Raw genomic sequence first — 15,623 nt, 5'->3', positions numbered from 1 at the left:
TGAAGAACAAAGATTTAAGGTAAGACTTGTAGCAAATGGTTTTACTCAGGTGGAATGGATTGATTACAATCAATTCTTCTAAACAGATTTAATATGGACCCCATTTCATATAAACTCTTCGTATTTGATCGAATTGATTTGGTTAATATTTTCACATTGGAGGATGCTTTCCAGAATCACGTTCTAAATAATTCAAAATATCATCTGAATCTTCAATTGGTTGAGGGATAACAGGTGTCACTTCTTCCATTGATGGAACTTCAACTTGTTGAGGGGTAGCAATTGTCACTTCTTCAATTGGTGGAACTTCAACTGGTTGGGGCATAAAAGTTATCACTTCTTCGATTCTTGAAATTTTAATAGGTTCGGATGTAAAAGCACTCTCACAAGCTTTCCTCTTAAAAAAATGATTAATCTTTACATTCTTCATCTTTATTTATTTTACCTTACAAGAAATCATCGATAATCAATCTACTAAATTAAAATTTAGCAACAACGAACAATCACAATCACAATCACAACTTACAATCAAACTTGTTGTTATAAGTTATAACAAACCAAAAAAAACACTTTACAAGTTAATAACAATAACAACGAACAATCAGAATCACAATCAAATTTGTTGTTATAATTTATAACAAACCGAAAAAACACTTTACAGGTTAATAACAATAACAATCACCAATAACAATCAGAATTAAATAAATAAAAATACTATCCAATAATCAGAAACATACAATTTTAACAATTACTTTGTCTATTTTTAGGGCAAAATTTTGGGGGAATCATCATAAATTTTTTAGGGGAAATAACAGTACTTAAAAATAATAATTACCCGAAGAAAGAAGAAGCAAAGAGAGGAAGATGGGATTTGGATTTTTGTGAAGACTAAAATGGAATGTAAGCAAGAAAAGAAAGAAAAGGGAGAAACAGAGAAGAAGCTTCCTCAATTTTGAAAGTTTTGTGTGAACTGAAGAATAAAATGGAAGAAAATTGTTCATATAATAATATTTTTAGGGGTATTGTGATAAATGCCTATGATGTAATTTTTTTTGGGTGGGCCATGACCCACCACAACCCCCTAGTACCACCTCTGTAGGGAAGGATCTTCGCTCGGCACACAACAATGCAATTGAAGCTTATAAAGACTTGTTGAATAAAGAGGCACATATTGAGAATGTTTTCCAAAAACAACACTCAAGTCAAAGAAAGAAGAATCGATTATGTCTCAAGGCTTCAATTGACACTGTTCGTTGGTTAACACTTCAAGCTTTTGTTTTAGAGGCCATGATGAATCTAGCAAGTCGAAAAACCAAGGTAATTTTCTTAACTTGTTAAAGCTCTTGGAATCTTGTAATGATGAAGTAGAAAAAGTTGTGCTGGATAATGCTCCACAAAATGGAAAATATACTTCACATAAAATTCAAAAAGAGCTCTTGGAAATTATTGCTAGTAGGGTTAGAAAACATATTCATGAAGAAATTGGTGATTCCAAATTTTGTATCCTTGTAGATGAAGCTCGTGATGAGTCAAACAAGGAACAAATGACTCTTATTTTAAGATTTGTTGATAATTTTAGTTTAATACAAGAATGGTTTTTTGATGTGACACATGTGAATGACAAGACGACATAACTCTTAAGAAAAAAGTATGTGATATACTTTCTCTACATAACCTTGATGTTTCTAATCTTTGTGGCCAAGGGTATGATGGTGCAAGCAATACGAGAGGAATATGGAATGGTTTACAATCACTATTTTTGAAGGATTGTCCTTATGCATACTACGTCCATTGTTTTGCTCATCGATTGCAAGTTGCTTTAGTTACTGCTTCAAGAGAAATCAAACCAATAAATAAATTCTTTGAAAAACTAACTTTTGTGGTCAATGTTGTTTGTTCTTCACCAAATCGACATGATAAGTTACAAGAAGCCCAATTAAAAGAAATTGAACATTTGTTGGAGATTGATGAGATCATTACTAGTAAAGGTGAAAATCAAAATGGTACATTGAAACGAATTGGGACTACTCGTTGAGGATCACATTTTGATTCTATTTGTAGCTTGATGAATATGTATGAAGCAACTTGTCGTGTTTTAAAAACATTATCAAAGGAAGGAGAAAATTATAATACACGCGGGGATGGTGATAGTGGTTACAATTACTTGAAGGAGTTTGATTTTATATTGATCTTGCATTTGATGAAATAAATTATGGGGATAACAAATGTGCTTTGTCAAGCTTTACAACAACAATCTCATGATGTGGTTAATGCTATGATTTTAGTTCATGCAATAAAAAATCTTATTCAAGAGCTGAGAGAAAATGGTTGGGATAAGTTGTATGCTAATGTGACATCTTATTGTGTGAGACATGATATTAAGATTCCTAATTTTGATGATACTTATTCAACAACAAGATATGGACGCTCTCGTCTTGCAGAGAATCAGGTCACACTAGAACATTACTTTAAAGTTAAAATATTTTTTGCTATTATTGACCAACAATTTCAAGAGTTGAATACTAGATTTAGTGAGCAAGCAATGGATTTGTTAACTCTAAGTTGTGCTTTGATTCCTAAGGATAGTTATAAAGCTTTTGACATTGATACTATTTCCATTCTAGTTGAAAAATATTATCTGATGGATTTCAATGAACAAGAGAAAATTACTTTGCAATTTCAGCTTCGACAATTTCTTGTTGATACCCGTCAATCAGCAAATTTGAAGAATTTATCAACTATTCAAAAATTATGCTCATGTTTTGTTGCAACTAACACGAATAAAATTTACTTATTCATTGATAGACTACTCCGTCCTATCCTGACTTTTCCGGTTTCTACTGCCACAACTGAGAGATTTTTTTCAGCAATAAAATTATCCAGACTAAGTTGCAAAATAAGATGAAAAGTCAGTTTCAAACAGATAGCATGACTGTTTACATTGAAAGGGAAATTAGTGCATGTATTAGTTCAGATTCTATAATTGATGATTTCAAATCACTCAATACAAGTATTATTTTAAGGTATGTAGTTTATTTTTCTAATAATCAACTTTCTACTTATTATTAATTAAATTTTTATATATAATATAATTTTTATATTTAATTTAAATATTATAGTTTATTTTAGTGGCCCACTCGCATTTTTTTCCTGGTTCCCTAGTGGTGGCTAATATCTAGATTTCTTAGTTTTGTATTGGCCTAGTGGTTTGAAACTGATCTCATGACTCTTATTTTATTAACACATGCCTAGATTTCTTATTTTTGTATTGACCTAGTAAAAATAAGTACACACTGCTACATAATCATATGCACCCTTCAGTCAAAACAAAATTAAATACCTTCATTCGAAGTAGTGATAAATTACTCCCTCCATCCCATATTATAAGCAAATTTTACTTTTTAGATTCATTAAATAACTAATGTATCTGGTCTATATATAGACCAGATACATTGATTATTTAATGAATCTAAAAAGTGAAATTTGCTTATAATATGGGACGGAGGGAGTATGAGTTTCTAATTATAACTGCAGTTACATGTGTAATATTAAAGTTTAGTGTTTCCGAGTCATGTTTGCAACCACAATTACAGCCACATCAATTGCATTTATGTATTGTTCCAATTTTAAAGAATGAAAAAATAGATGTCCATGTTTGATACAAAACATTAAAAGGTTGTCACCAACCTCTACATTATCTATGGTTAATAACAAGATTGAGCAGCTATGAAGCACAAATACTCTTAACACAACTTCGACACTAACACGATGACATCGATAGTAATTTGAAAAAATAATAAATTAAACATAATTATAAATGTCGGTGCAAGTCTCTTATACCGACACAGACAATTTAGAGAAAGTTATGAGGTTTTCCCTAGAATCCCCTATTTCTGTCCAGTTGATGTCTAATGCATTACCTAAATCAAGCGTCGTTATATTTCCACAGCGAGTTAACAAGATCACTATACTCAATCCCTTGGTGTATAACTCACTGATTCCTACTAGAGGTCTCATATCCCTATTCAATCGGCGTAAGTGAAATCAGACGATGATATAATACGTTAAATCTAAGGCCACTACTCAATATCTTCTATCCCTATTCAACTGGTGTAAGTATGATAATTGCCCTAGATCATACGCATCGGCTAAGGGTCAGTATTCCATATACATCCATAATCACATTAACAGAGTATCTCAAATAATGCGCTTTAAGTAAAAGAAGCAATTAAATAGAACTATAACTAAGATAATTCATGCATCATTAAATTAAACATATGTCCCAACAGGATCGAAACATGTTCATCAGACAAAACATAACCTAAAAGTATTTAGCTACTCATACTGATAAAATTACAATACCAATTGATAAGAATAAGATTGCATAAGAATTCCTTGAAGATCTGGCCTGAAATGCGCTCAAAAACTCACTTTCGGTGTTATAAATCATACTCTCTAGTCTCCAATCATAGAACCCCTAAAAAATTACCAAGTATGCCTTTTTATAGCCATCAAACCGTACAAGAATGCGTCAGAAATTACCTAGAAAAAGAGCCCATCGCGCACACAATTTACTACATCATGCACGCAGTGTTACATTGGCTGCTCTTCCACGCGCACGATGGTGCGTGGTACCATTTTTCTTCTTTTCTATTGCGTGCAAGATAGCACGTGATGCAACGCGTAATTATTCTAGTGGCTTGCTCGCTTTTGCTCCTTTTTCAGCCACATTTCTATAAGTTCACAATTCTTCATACTTGATCATTTTTGCTCCGTTCTTTGGCCATTATTCATCAAATTTGATAATCTTTGACTTATTTTTCTTTGTTTATTCGACAGAAAATATGTAATGACAGAGTGTCATCACAACCCCAAACTTGAACTATTTCTTGTCCTCAAGTAACTTTCCTACATTGCAAATTTTAAACAAAAAAAACAAGTTGCAACAATAATAAGTGAACATCACCATATGAAATTTGTTTTACCTAACCACCATTCTAGATTCCAACTGCAATCCGGAAAATTCAGAAAACATCCTCAATCTTTACAAGTACTCAACTTGTCTCTCATCTCACCATGACTCACTCAATTGATAGGATAGTCTCTCAATTAATATGCAAAATAGGTTATATTGAGTTTGATCATGTTCTAATAGAATTCGTTAAAGAAATCAAAATACACACACTTGAGGGATTTTTTGATTGTAATGTGGCTTATGTTCTGGTAGAACATTATTTTGGAAAAGTAGGTTTAAACCTTTGGAGTTAGGTACATAGTTCTCATATTGTTACAATACCAACTCTTTTTCTAATTAACGGTACTAGAGACAGGGACGGAGGGAAGTGTATTCGTATGGGGGCATGTGCCCCCACTATGTTTTTTAAATAAATAAATATATATATATATATATATATATATATATATATATATATATATATATATATATATATATATATATATATATATATATATATATATATATATATATATATATATATATATATATATATATATATATATATATATATATATATATAATTTATCAAAACAATATATTTAACTAAAATTATATATTTTAAATTAATTGAAATAATATTATTATTATGAAGATATTATTAAAAATTAGGTGAAAATAATAAAGTATATGAATATTTGTTTAGGATACTGTCCGAAAATTAATGTGAGTTTTTTATTTTCAATAATTAAATCAAAACATGTCAGATTAAATATATTCCAATTGTTTTTTTTTATAATTTGAAAATAGTTTTTCCCTAAACCTTTAAAAAAATTAATTTATAAGATTTTATATTAATATTATGATCTCATAAAAAATATTTTTCTTGGTAATAAAATTTAGAAAATTACAAATATAAAAAATTTAGAAAATGATTAAATATTTTTTAAGAGATAAATTTCATTAAAAAATAAATATAATATATATTTATGATTTAGAAATAAATAGAAATAAATTTATATATTAATATATTTCCCCCACAGTTCAAAACCTTTGGCTCCGTCCCTGACTAGAGATATCACTATTTTGATCCTCAATATTCATTTTGCATTTTTGTACTATTTTTTAAAGAAGTTATTTTTAATTTCTTATTTTCCCTTTTTTTTTTTTTTTGAATTTTTTACCATTTTTTCTCTAGTACCCCAACTCCAAACTTAAACCTTGCTCACTTCCAAGAGCAACCCCAAACTTATTTTTTTTCATGCAGCTTTGAAACTAAAAATTTCTATCTAACTCTCAAGAGAGGGTGAAAAGATGTAATCTTTCAAGTCATATGGCTAATGAATAAGGCCATGTCACCGAAAAAGGGCTAATCTCAAAGTGGTTAGCAAAAGACTTTACTTATTACTACAAGGTGGTTTTAAAAAGGCTCAGAGTTCATAGAAAACAACTGTCTCTATATGTGTAAATCAAACCAGACAAATTGAATCAAAAATAGTTCAAACCTAGTAAAGCAATAATGCATGGATACACTCAATAAAAGGAATAGTGAATAGTGGTAATAATTTGGCTCAAACCTTACTAGTTGAGGTATCTGAAGATTGAGTACAAGTTTGTCGATTCCTTTTTCATCCTTTACATTGAATTCATAAGTTACTTTCTTGATGATCAAGCTTCATCTGATGATGCTTTTGGTTCATCTGTTCAATGATAAAGTTGATTTTTTTTTATAAATCTGAAAGAAACAACAGTAGCAAACTCATTCATTAAAGACAAAGATGATTAAAATCATACAATGGGGAAATTACTTATATGTGCTTTTACTCTTCGTTGGGCATACATTAGAAAATATAAAAAAAAAATTCTAGAAATTTAAAACTTGCTACATGTCTTCTTCACATGTTATCACCACGAAAATGATTATGCATGCCATTCACGGTGTTGTTGAAATCATTATTTTGTTGAGTCCATTATGCTCTCTTGCACTCTCTTCTTCTTTCTTGCTCTTGATCTTGATTTCTAAAATAATTCTCCATTTCTTAGGTGCTTGTAAAGCGTATTCTTAAACTTTGGACAGACATGTGATCTTCTTGTTGGTTGTAGAAGTCTCTGAATACTGGTGCGAATCTTGGGGGTTCAACATATAAGGTGGGTGAAACTTTTGTTATCCACCTTATTACTCTCACTGAATGAGCTTCCATCCTTCTATGGAATTTTGATGCCTCTTGATTTTCTTGAACTTGCGCCGCCTGCAGCTGCACCTGAGGTTGGTAGAATTCTTCTTAGTTTCTTGCTTGGTTATCCTCTTGATCTTGTTGAGCTGCTCCTGCTGGGTGATTATGTTAAAGCCTCATAATTATCAAAGCGTTAATAGGTTCTTTTGGATCTATCATCTCTTCATATGAGTAGATGGGTCCTCTGGCTCTCTTGCACAATTCATTAATAACACACAAATTTTCAGATGCTCGTTGTGCAACATTATCCATATTTTTAATATTTTCATAAGTTAAGTACCCTATATTAAGCACCGCTTCACAATAAATTATGACTGATTAGAAGCGGCTTCTAGAGTTTGCACAAAGAATGAGATCCATGCCCTAGAGATTTGGAAAAATTGAGTGGTTCTAAGCCGCAACACTAAGCCACACTCAATCACCCATTCAGCCTCAGGTCTACATAAAGCATCAAGCATTTCTTGGGCCATGGTTTTGTTTATGACACAATTATCATTTCTATAGGTCCTAAAAGCACATACGAGAGGAGGTTGAAGATTCAAAATATGATTAATAGCACTAGGAGAGTAGTCAATGTACTTACCTCGCACATATGAAGTATAAGAGCCCACATCACTAAAAGTAGCATTTGCATAAAATTTGAGGCCAATGGTTTTGTTGGTTCTCAGAATTAAATCTTTAAAACTTACCCGTTATCGTTGTTGCTACATTTCCACCACTTCTTCGAAGCCTCTCAGGTCATCGCATGCAAAAGCTCTTTCTCTCATGATATGATAGTCAAACAACTTTAAATACTTTTCAACATTTGCTTCAGAAAGAAACTTCAGATTTTGAAAAGTTGGAGCATTTGGTGCAGGAGTAGCGCGTGATGATGAGCCTCTTTTAACTCTGCATGTTTTTGGACCCATTATTCCTACAATAACATACAAAAGTAATAACTTCACAAGAGAAAGTATTAAGTAAAAGACGGTGATTAGAATAGATTTATGGTTAAGAGAGATTAGAGAAAAGGGTTGTGAGGAAAAGAGATTTTAAAATCTCAATTTATATGCAAATTTTGGTCTCATCGCGCGTGGTAGCATGTTTTCAGATCATCTGCATACGGTGTTCATTCATAAGCATTAAACACCACTTTTTCATAGTGAACTTCAAGCTAAGTTCGCATGTTTCCAAATCTATTAACACTTTCACGGTCACTAAGAATGGGCATCCAAGAATAATCGAACCACCTGCATCTCCCTTCAAATCTACTACCACAAAATCTATAGGAAAAATTAGATCGTCGACTTGTACTAACACATCTTGTAAAATACCTTGAGGATAAGTAACAAATAAATCAGCTAAGATGAGATTTATATTAGTAGGTATGATATCTCCCAAATTTAATTCTTCCGCCTTATTAAGAGGAATTAAATTGATATTTTATCCTAAATCACATAGATCATGTGGGATCTCTACCCTAAAAATAGGGCAAGAGATGGTAAACTTACCTAGATCCTTCAGTTTTGGTGGCATTGTTTGGAGCAATGTTATATCACATTTCTCAGTCATATTTACCTGTTCTTTATCCATCTTCTGCTTTGTACCAGTTAATAACTCCTTCATAAATTTAGCAAATTTGGGCATTAGCTCTAAAACTTCATGAAAATAAATACTTACTCGAGGCTTGGTTAACATCACTTTAAACCTGGTAAACAACCATGCCTCATCTCCCCGTAGTGGTTTCGTCTTAGTGAATGGATATGATGGTTTTACGTAATCCGGTAGCTCTGGGTAAGGGTCTATAAGAATTTGTTTCTTAGTCCTTCCCAACTGGGATTTTTTATTATCAATTGCTCAATGGTGCCCCCTTCTCAGCGTGGCCATTATGGTTTTCACTTTCCTCTTTCTCAAACCCTACTTCTTCTTCTTCAATCGAGACCTCTTCCACCACTTCATCCTCGCCTATTTTGGTGATTACCTCAAAACTTGCTTCTAAAGCCTTGCAGGTCTCGTTTTTAGGATTATCCATAGTGTTACCTATAAATCCTCCATTAGAACTAGGTAAAATGGCTATTTACCGAGATAGCTGACCAATTTGCATCTCCAAATTTTTTAAAGATGCATCATAGTTCATACTCATTGTTTCATGTTGTTATTTACCTATTCAAAATTGCTCTGAGTGTCATGGATGAATTTTTTGAGGGTCTACTCAAAGGGTGAAAGTTTCCTTTGGGTTGGGGCCTGTTAATTTTGCTGAACACCCTGATTAGCACTTGTGTTCTGATTATTGCTCCATCTGAAGTTTGGGTGATCCTTCAGTCCGAGATTATAGGTGTTAGAATACAAATTATTTTTCTGGAAATTTGTAAATTGAGTTTTTTCACTCGACCCTTCCAAATAGCACATTCCCTTTGCATGTCCCTCTCCATAAAAATCACATTTGCGTGCTTGTACCTGACTCATGTTAGCTTGACTCAGGCTGCTTTCATACAACTTTTTATTCATTAATTCAATTTGAGCTAAAAGCGTAGTATGAGTATAAATAGCTAATGTACTTTTTGGTGTGCCTGCAGATTCAGTTTTCACCGATCTTTCACTCTTTGAATGATATTCATTTAAGCACATATTTTCAATCAAGTCTTTAACATATGGTTTTGATCGTACCTCCCCCAGTAACGGCACCAAAAATTTAATAATTTCTTGGCAAGTGTACCGATGATGTCGCAGTAAATAAAAAGAGTATCGAATCCACAAGGGTTGTTATTTAACAAAGCAATAGTTGTCAAAGTATAAAAATTAACAACTAGGGGGGGGGGGGGGAGTTTGCAGTTGAAAAATAAAAGAAGTGTTCTGACAGTTTAGAGAAAGAGGTTAAGTTTTGCCTAGAATCCCCTATTTCTCTCTTGTTGATGTCTAATGCATTACATAAATCAAGTGTCGTTATATTTCCACGACGAGTTAACAAGACCACTATATCCAATCCCTTGGTGTATAGCTAACCGATTCCTACTAGAGGTCTCCTATCACTATTCAACCGGTGTAAGTGAAATCAGGTGATGATACAATATGTTAACTTTAAGGCCACTACTCAGGGTCTCATATCCATATTCAATTGGTGTAAGTATGATAATTTCCCTATATCAGACACATAGGCTAATGGTCAATATTACTTATACGTCCATAATCACATTCACTGAGTATCTCAAATAATGCACTTTAAGTAAAAAGAAGCAATTAAATAGAATATAACTGAGATAATTCATGCAACATCAAATTAAACATATGTCCCAACGGGTTCGAAACAGGTTCATCAAACAAAACATAACCTGCAAGTATTTAGCTATTCATACTGATAAAATTACAATACCAATTGATAAGAATAAGATTGCATAAGAATTCCTTGAAGATATGGCCTCCAATGGCTTCGAATGCGCTCTAAAACTCACTTTCGGTGTTGTAAATTATACCCTCCTGTCTCCAATGGAAGAACCCCTAACAAAGTACAAAGTCTGCCTTTTTATAGCCATCAACTCATACCAAAACGCATCATAAATTGCCCAAAAAAAACGTAATAGACAACATCAAGCGTGCGATGCTGTGTCGGTTTCTCTTCCAAGCGTGCGATAGCGTACAATACCACTTTTCTTCTTTTATATCACGCGTGTGAAAGCGCGCGATGCAACATATAATTAGTCCATTGGCTTGCTCGCTTTTGCTCTTTTTTCAGCCACATTCCTCTAAGTTCCAAATTCTTCATACTTGGTCAATTTTTCTCTGTTCTTTGACCATTATTCATCAGATTTGGTCATCTTAGACTTGTTTTTCTTGTTTCTTTTACAGATAAGATGCAATGATAGAGTATCATCAAAGTGTAATTAGAATCACATGACTATCTCACTTGAATCAAACATGCTTATGAAAAACATGATTTCGCTTATGTGAGTTTGATTCGAATCAAAGCAAATCATGACTTGAATCTGAAAGGTTTGATTTGAATAATAAGGATGCTTGACTCGACTCCAAATCTGGCATCAAATTTTGAATTTTGGTTATGTAATTCTGATTCGAATCACATATCCGGTTGACTCGAATGACATAACCCAAATCATATAAAGGGTTGATCTTGATTCAAATCATTCACTCTTTTGACTCGACTCATAACCTTGGCTTATGACTCAAATCAAATGGTTTCCCCCCTCATTTTTGTACCTTATTGTCATACCCTGATTTTGGCCCTGAAAAATTTACCCTTCATTTTTTCCTAGAAGCATGGGATTATGTTTTACACTTCATTGGCATCATACTAGGTCATACTCATTGCATACTGCATTAATGACTTGGAAATCAGGTTTTGATTGATCACTCCTTAAACAAAAGGAGCCCACACAAAACAAGATTGAGAATTGGACTTCATTCTCTAAGTATACAAGTCTCAAGGGTCTCACGGGGTTCCAGGTATCCTATTATGGTCCTCAGTCCATCAGTGAAGGATTCAGAGCTATCAGAGTGTTCATCTGGATTTAATCAGGAAATTAGAGTTTCATGGCTACCTGCTACAGGCAATGTTTGGTTGGAAGTATATGAGCTTATCCATGTCATGATTGGGGAGACATCTTGTCCTAGGAAGACTCACAATCATCTCAGAAAAATCCATTGGCAAGCAGTGCAATCAGTTCCCGATCAATTTTGACCTAAAATTAGGGTTTGATATAAAATCAGTTTATTTCTGATTCTTTGGGTGAAAATCTTTTCCATGGCCTTCCATATGTCCACAAGGGTCTACATACAAAAAATTAGCTCTTTATTTGAGCTAGAGGTGCTTCAATTGATCACTGGAATCTGGAATCAAACAGTTTGGGAAAAGTCAACTGTGGGGCCAGAAAAGTCAACTCCTGACTTTTTGAGAGTGGAATCTCAAAATTCATGCCTAGGTGAGCCTACATGTGAAATTTGATCAAGGTTGGATCATGGATTCATCATTTAATCAGGATTTGGAAAAGTTACTTAATTTGAAAATGGTTGACTTTCCATTTAGGGCAAGTTTTTATGACCGTTGCACTCACTTTAAGCCCATTTTCCATCAAAACAAAAGCTCCATTTGAAAATTCCTCCAACATGAAAGTTGCTCCTCTTGTTCCAAGCTCTCCAGAAATATAACGTTTGCTCCATTTGGATCAAAATTGAGAAAGTTATGCCTAGTCAAAGTGGGGCATATTTTTAGGACACTTAGAAAAATTTCTAAGTCTAAAAATCTTCAAAGTGTGTCAAGACTTCTTGGCCAGTTTTCTTGCACTTCAAGGTATCATTTGAAAATGTTTTCTTCACAACAATTGTACCTTTCCATGTCCTCTTTCACCTCCTTTTGGAGTCATCTTATTTGGATCCATGGTTTGAAAGGTACATTCATTTAAAGTTGGCACCATGACTTGATTTTCTAGGCAGATTTTAGGCCAAACTTGCCCAACCAGTTTTGCATGGTGAGACCAGAACTTGAGGCCCATTTTTCACCTTCTTCCACCCATTATTTCTACTCATGCCCAACATGAAACATGATAAGCTCCATGAGATCTTTCTACTGTTTGCATTGTCTTACCAATTGGTCATGTTCTCATCAAGTTATGAAGCCACAAAGTCATCACCTTGGAATGTTTCCTTGCTAACCAAACCGACCAAGTCATGCTGCAAAACCAACCAGCCCATGTTCTGTTTTTCCTCATTTAGCCATGAACGTTATTTCCACTCACTTAAGTTTTGCCAAATAAGTAACTTCCTCATACACCTCACCAAATTGTCACCTTTGCACCATTTGCTCATAAACCAAATCACATTATTTCTGAGCCCATTAAGACACTTGACCCACCATATTTAAGCACTAAAACCCTAAATCTGAAGAGGAGGTAGCTGATTTTCGAGCAAGCAAGGCAGGAGCATTAGAGATCTGTTTTCATTCCTCTTCCATTTCTCAAGTTGAAGCTTTGAAGCACCATCAAGGCAGCATCATTCTTCTTCCATTTTCTCCACAATGAAGAGGCAGTGGACCTAACTTCCACTAGGTAAACTCTATTACTCCTCTTCCATGGCCATGTATTGCTTACTATGCTCATCATTATGCTTGCTCCATGCTATTTACCATGCTTGCTTCATGCTCATTTTCATGATAACCATATGCTTGTGCTCATTTCTGAAGCCCTCAACATGAGGCAATGTTCATGTTATGGATTTGTGTTGTTAGTTTCTGTTATGCCCGTGACCATGTTGTCATCTTGTTGTCAATATTTCTCCATGTTTAAGCCATCATTTCACTCAAACCAAGACACCACGTTAATCTTCACACTTCATACTTGATAACTGGGTTTTATTTCATGTCATTTGGTGCCATATAGTGCTAGCATTCTTGAGTGGAAACTTGGATAAATCCACTGTATTTTCGCGTTTTGCATTGCATGGCTACGGTTTCTTTTAACCCAATGGAGAAGACGATGACGTGTCGCCTCATAAGTCGCTGGATCGAGCGCGCAACTTTTAATCTGGGCCATCCGTTCTATTTTGTCTTGTAGTCACTTAAATGAGGGTGACCAGTTGATACAATGTTACATGAGTTTTTTAATAAAATGTTATTTCATTAAGTGTCACGCTGGTTTAATATTGGTTGGACCTTGGGCCTTTGCCATCTGCTTTCCACACCCCCACGCTCAAGGCCCATTTGAGCATAACTGGTTTTTCACTTCATTAAATTGCCAATGCACCCCCTCTTTTCATATTCATTTTTTATTCCCATTTTAATTTCTGTTTTGATTTTAATTATTTTAAAACATTTTATTTGTCCATAAAAATCCCCAAAAATATTTTCCATATTTCTTGATGCCTTATTTAATTTAATTTATTTTTTATTTTTGTATTTATTTAATGTTAATATTTTATTTTAATTATTCACTCCAAGTGGTTCTTTTAAGCATACCTTTAATTCTTGATTTTATTTTTATGACTTCAAATTATTTTTAGCTTCTGATTTTTGGGATGAAGGTTGACCACTGTCCCATGGTCAACCTGACTTTTTCTTGGAATTTTTATTTCATATTTGCTATTTATTCTTGATTTGTTTTGTTGGTTGACTTTTAGTTTGACCTCTATTTTCTTTCAATTAATTTATACACTAATTTTCATTATTTTTGAAATATTTTTGGGGGATGATGATGTCCTGACCCCACTTTATTTAGTTTAATTTTTCATAATTTTCTTGATTGATTTGCTATTTATTTAATAATTATTAAGTTGACTCAAATTTTCAGTTGACTTCTTTATGATCGATGTTTGACTTAGGGATTGCTTATGGCAATTGAAGAGATCTTTTGGTCCTCCCTTGTTCATCTCATATGCCATGCATTAGAGGCCTTTTATCTTGATTTTATTTGATCCTTGCCCCATTTCCTGATTTAATTATTTCAGTGAACCTTTTTGTGCATCTTTTCATCTGTCTGATTCATCTGTTATCTGTTACACTTGTTTCTTTCATCCATGCATACTATTGCTTGATTGTGTAACATGTTCATACTTCTCATGTCTTGTTTAATGCTCTATTATTTCATTCTTTGATTCTTTGACTTGATTATATACTTGATTACTTATCTGATTTGATTGATAACTGTTTCCTACTTGTATGATGATTGAGGCATATATTCTTATTGTTTGATTGCCATGAACCATCCCCATTCATAACAAATGTACCCCTATCCCATAAAGTGTATAACATTTATTCTTTCATTCTTTATTCATCTGTTAATACAAGAATTAAAACGAACATCCGATAATCATTTCAAACCTTTGTGCATTAATCATTATTAATTTAACTTCAAACTATTTTCTTAATAAAATCTGAAGAAAAATATTACCTTGGATGGAATATCCAGTCGTAATCCCGAATATTGGACCCAAGTTGTGAGAGCTTGTAAGCCCTATGTATTCGTTTTCTCTCCAAAACACTTGTAAATATTTAAACCATTTCCTTAAGAAAATTTGGAAGAAAAAGATTACCTGGATGGAATATCCAGTCGTAATCCTGAATATTAGGCCCAAGTTGTAAGAGCTTGTAAGCCCTATGTATTCGTCTTCTCTTCAAAATACTTGTAAATATTGAAACTTCTTTTCTCAGTAAATTGGAAGAAACAGACTACCTGGGTGGAATATCCAGACGTAGTCCCGAGTATTAGACCCAAGTTGTAAGAGCTTGCAAGTCACAAGTATTCGTCTTTCAAACTCCAAAATACTTAATTCCTATCTTAACCTCTTTCAATAAAGATAGAAATGGAACATGGTGTATACCGTGCACTCCTGAGATTAAGATTCAAGGTGGATGCCTCGCCTATCTTAACTCTCGCTGTCATTGTCAATGCGGTTTCTTCAAACCCTTTCTCAATCAAATTCAAAACACTTAATCTTTATTAAACACTTTTGCC

General features: G+C 33.4%; 1 pseudogene; it reads left to right on the top strand.

Annotated features, from left to right (window-relative positions):
- The first annotated feature begins 893 nt into the window (after positions 1–893).
- Positions 894–7,310, top strand: LOC127080071 (uncharacterized; annotated as a pseudogene).
- Positions 7,311–15,623: the final 8,313 nt, after the last annotated feature.

Source organism: Lathyrus oleraceus, chromosome 5 (genome assembly GCF_024323335.1).
Source record: "Lathyrus oleraceus cultivar Zhongwan6 chromosome 5, CAAS_Psat_ZW6_1.0, whole genome shotgun sequence".
NCBI lineage: Eukaryota > Viridiplantae > Streptophyta > Magnoliopsida > Fabales > Fabaceae > Lathyrus > Lathyrus oleraceus.
Note: the sequence above shows the minus strand (reverse complement) of the source record. Positions and strands in the feature narration are given on the sequence as shown.